We start from the raw sequence: 5000 nt of genomic DNA, 5'->3' as shown, positions 1-5000 counted from the left end.
CATTTACCCTCTGGATTGCAACACTGACTCTCTGAAAGAGGAAGCTGGCAGCCTTGTGATCCTTGGTTTCTATGAGGAGCTTTTCACCCAACTCTTCCAGGAACTTTAGAGCACACTTGCCCCATGCTCCAAGGGTCACCGACCCTATTGTGATGAAGTTATAGCAAGGGGTAAGGTCTTCATATTTACAGGTCTTCTGGGTCTCCCTGTGGCTGGCAGCTCTACCCCCTTCAGCTACGGGTTAGCGCAAGTAGGTACCTGCCAATGTGGCGGCACAGGTGTAGTTCTAGGCAATCTGCTTACCAGGCAATCTGGTTGGGGTTCCCGATGAGCTGGGCAACGGGCTGTGGCGAGGCTTCTCTTTATGATGTCGTAGACCTCCTCATGTCTGGTATACTTCCCTTCTGATGTGTGACACAGGAGTCCATGAAGTCCGAATTGATCAGCCGTCGCCCTGCCGCAAATACACCTATGTTCGGTGAGGATCGGGGCGGCTACACAAAGAGCAACACCAATCCGAGTGGCTTGTGGGTCGAGTCGAGCGCCCAAGGAGGAATTGGGAACAACTAAAAGGAAATCTGTCTTCTGGTATGTCCCTGATGTAGGCCCTTGCTGCATGAACTGCGGCTTCACTGCCTTGAGAGACCCCAAAGCCCTGTTGGTGTGGCTGGAGTAAACTGGCAGCTTCTGGGGGAATGTTTGTTACTGCATAATGAGACTCCAAAAAAAAGAAAGGTTTAATTTCTTCTGGAATCTGCCCAGCCAGGCAGTTGTTGGCGAAGGTTGTTAACTCGGAGAGAAGAACTGATGCATATGTGCCGAGTACTGGATTTACCATCTCTCTGAGGTGTTGTGGTCGAATTCTAGTGTAACCTCCTGCAGATCCTGCAGGAAATGACACTGTCGCCTTCTAGACTTCTGATTCTGGCAAAATTAATTGTTTAGTAATGAGTCTTCCTCAGGGTTGTTGTTGACGACTATGGTGTCCCTTGCTGGGTGTTTGTCTCTTAGTGCTTGGGCTCTGGCCTCATCTTTGGGAGCTAAAGTGTCGTCACTTGTAATTATTCTGATTGCTCTCACTGTGTTACCTTCTACTTTTTTTTGCTAACCTGTACGCAAATTTTCTCGTTTTTTTTTTAAATTTCTTGGGTTTTCGTCTGTGATTCTTGCGATGATGGGGCAGAGGGACACAATTATCTGTTCTTGGGTAATTGCGCACTGTCTTGATGACTGATGTGGTTAGCAGTTTGCCTCGTCTTTCAGGAACTGCAAGACAGACATTGCTGAACAGTAGTAGGTTGCGCAATGCTTTAATGGTGCCTCGGGCTTCTAAGTTGGTGGAACCTCCATTCACCTGCTTAAGAAGGTCTGTGAATTTCCCTGCTGCATATGGACGAGCCGCTTTAGGAATGTGAGATAGGATATTGCTAGCAGTGGATTTGAATGCCATCAGAAGATCTTCGCAAGTGTGGAGGTTGCCATTGGAATTGTCATCTGCCTGTGGAGGCTGTGGGCTGCTCTCTGCTGGAGGCATATGTGATCCAGCACACCCATGGTGTGCACGAATAAGGCCGCTCCTGTTGCGTGCCCGATGCTCTCAACACACCTGACATGTACATCTTCATTGTTTGGTGCACTGTTTGTGGCTGGCTAACTGTATCATCTGCCATACCTCAAACTGTGTGGTAAGCCCGGGCTGAAGGGAAAATGGCACATGGCACATACCACAGGGAGGGGTGGAGGAGAGCGGTCTCCCATCCTCATCGTGGGCGGGGAAGAGAAGGAGGTGTGGAGGCGGTGTGATGAGAGATGCGGATGAGGCAGGAGTGGAGGGGTGGTGAGGACCTGGTGAGGCAGGCCTGAGCGGAGTTGCGCACTCACTGCCTCCCACGACACGTCACTATACAACACTATACACTATGCATAGCCTCCACTATAAACGACACACCGCTATGCACTACACATACTGTGCACATGCTAAGGACATACTATGCACTATACACACACCGTGAACAAACACTCCATTGTCGAAACGAAATTGCAATGTGTGTGCGCCTGTTCGTGGAAGGGGAAGCGGGGGGAGGAGGGGGAACACTTCTTCAATGGTGCCCACCTCCTCTCACAAACCAATCCTACCCTTAGGTGACCTTTATGTGTCCTCCCTCACTGACTTCATGTACACAACACTCACCATGAGTCTGAAGGGAGAAAGGAAATAAACCGAGCTGCAGGTATTCACACATCAGCCTGTTGATGATAATCCTGGTGTTCGTAATTGGAACATATTGTACCAAGACCACAGAGACGGATGCCCACAGCCTCTCTGGCAGAGCTGCCATATATATATATATATATATATATATATATATATATATATATATATATATATATATATATATATATATATATATATATATATATATATATATATATATATATATATATATATATATATATACATGCTGGTTAGCATATACATACGTATACTTATGTTTGCATGTGCTAGCGAAAATTAATAAATTGTTCATAAAAATATGAGGCAATTTCCAAGTTTTTCTACTGTGGAAGAGAACATAGCATTATAAAAAAAATAATAAATAGTTTAAATTCAAATTAATATTTTATATTTATTGAAGGTTCAGATAAATAATTAATATCTTCTGAGCTACTAAAGGAAAGGAAGTAAAATAGACAGTGTGAAGACTGGAAATATTTTTACTGCTATTTTAATTTTTCAGCTTCATAGTTCAGTTTTTAGTTGTCTGGAAAAGACTGTATGATACTGCAATTTTTTTTATGAATAAAGTTAGCAAATTAGAGGCTAAAAAAAAGGTCAACTAAAATATTAAGTTTTCCATTTGGTAGGATGTGCCGACATTGAAAGTTTGAAACCAACCACAAAGGACATTCTCCATTTATCACCCGGGATCCAACGATTCCCTTTTTTAATAATTTTACTATATTTGTAAATTTGAACTTACAGAGACTGAAATTACATTAAACCATCCATATCATCAGAACGCATCAGGTATCATATTTTTCAAGTCGATCAAAAGAGACATTCTTCCATTACTGAAGGGAAATCAGTATCATAATTTGTTTAATAAAATTACTAATGTGAACCTTGTGTTCAGAGAACACACTTATGTAAAAAGTTTCAATCCAACCGAAAGAGGCATTCAGACTCATTACACAGATTCCAATGATTCTGTGATTTATAACCTTGTTAGCATACTAGCATATTTGTACTGATACAGTTTAAAGGCATAATATATTATCTTTCCATAAAACGCATCTTCCATTAAGGATTCAAGACATTCTGAGGAGTCATAGTGAAGATATTAGACGGAAAACACCCAAGATTATCTTTTAAACGAAACTGGCAAAGTAATATCTACATTCTCCTATAACAATTCAACTCCAGGAGGGTACTTACACATGTTGAAAGTTTGAAGTCCGTTAGACTAGGCTGTCTCAAGCTGATGCACTGCCACTAATACTGTGAGTGTAATGTGCAACACTGACCATACTGTACCTAAAAGTGCAAAACGTTATTTGAAACTTGTCATAATTATAATACATTTGAAGCCAATCAAAAAAGGTCGTTCTGGCGGTAAAACCGAAAATTTCAGTAAAAGAAAAAAATAGATGAAAATGTTCCAAGAACAGAATCTCTAAAGCTTAATATATTAAACATTTAGATCCTTAAAATGCCATAAAATCGCGAGCTTTTAATTAATCTTGATTTCCATAGGTTCATACTATTTAAATTTCTCCATGTTTATATATACAAAAAATATTACACTTAGCTTTAAGAAACCTTAATTTTTCAGCATTTCTTTAATAAAATTGAAAAAAAAAAAAACCTGTACACCACCTAAAATCAAAATAATGAAAATTCTGAAGAAGGTATGCAAGCGTTTAGGGTTTGAAACAAATGAAAAGAGACATTCTTGAATTACTGCATGGAAAGCCTTTTGTTAAATAAAACCGGTACATAGAGACATACGCAACTCAAAGTAAATACCAAACTTATTTAGGAAAAGCTGCTCAGAGAAGATAATTTTCTGTTACCCCTCAGAATCAAATGGTTCAAGGTTTTTAAATGTCTTAGTTTATTGTTACTGTCCTGTATGCAAGATGCATCACCCAGTTAAAACTGAAGCCATTAAGAAAGTGTTATAATTAAATATGTTTAAGGTGATTTAAGAAGGGAAGGGAAATATGTCACTAATTTACATATAAAACTCCACCTTCGTCTAATTTGGATACACCAGTATGCTCGAAGCCAAGCAGCAGAGACTTTTGAAAGTTATCTGACTCATTCCAAGAATCTTGGAATGGGTTATATAATTTTGCTTATCTGGCTCCTGCATATGCCCTATGTTACAAAACCTTGGCGTAGTTACTGAACACTGGAGTACAAAATTTGAAGCTTCTCATGGTATAACAAACCAAAAATAAAACTCTGAAGGAAGGAAACAAAAACATATCCGGGCAACAATTTAAAGGTTCGCCATCGGGGACACCTGATTAATTAGACAAATAAACCAACTGACTAATAACTGTCATACCTTCCCCAGCACTGCCAGAAATTCTGCTAAAATTGTTATGATCATTGATCAATGATTAGCTAACAGTGTGAAGCGTCCTAACTCATCACACGTAGCCATGTACCTGCTGTCTCTTGAGATAAGCTGAGTAATTATGTGAATGTATTTTGACTTAAATCACGTTTGCGTAGTACTTCGATGAAATACTACAATATAAATTCCATAATGGAGTGACATCATAACTCAGCGACTAGTCGAAAATTAGGGAACAAATCTATAATTTAATTGTTATTGTATGTAGCATTTCTGTTTTCGATAGTAGCTTCAAACAATATTTTACTTACCGTAGCTTGATGTGTGTGTATGAAATAGTTGCTACTGAAATTCCTGTACAAGAAATATTCAAATTTGTTATCGCTTTCCGATATATTTGGAGCCATTACGAGG

Source organism: Cherax quadricarinatus, chromosome 6 (assembly GCF_038502225.1).
Source record: "Cherax quadricarinatus isolate ZL_2023a chromosome 6, ASM3850222v1, whole genome shotgun sequence".
Lineage (NCBI taxonomy): Eukaryota > Metazoa > Arthropoda > Malacostraca > Decapoda > Parastacidae > Cherax > Cherax quadricarinatus.
The sequence above is the reverse complement of the archived record's forward strand: the minus strand, read 5'-3'. Positions refer to the sequence as shown.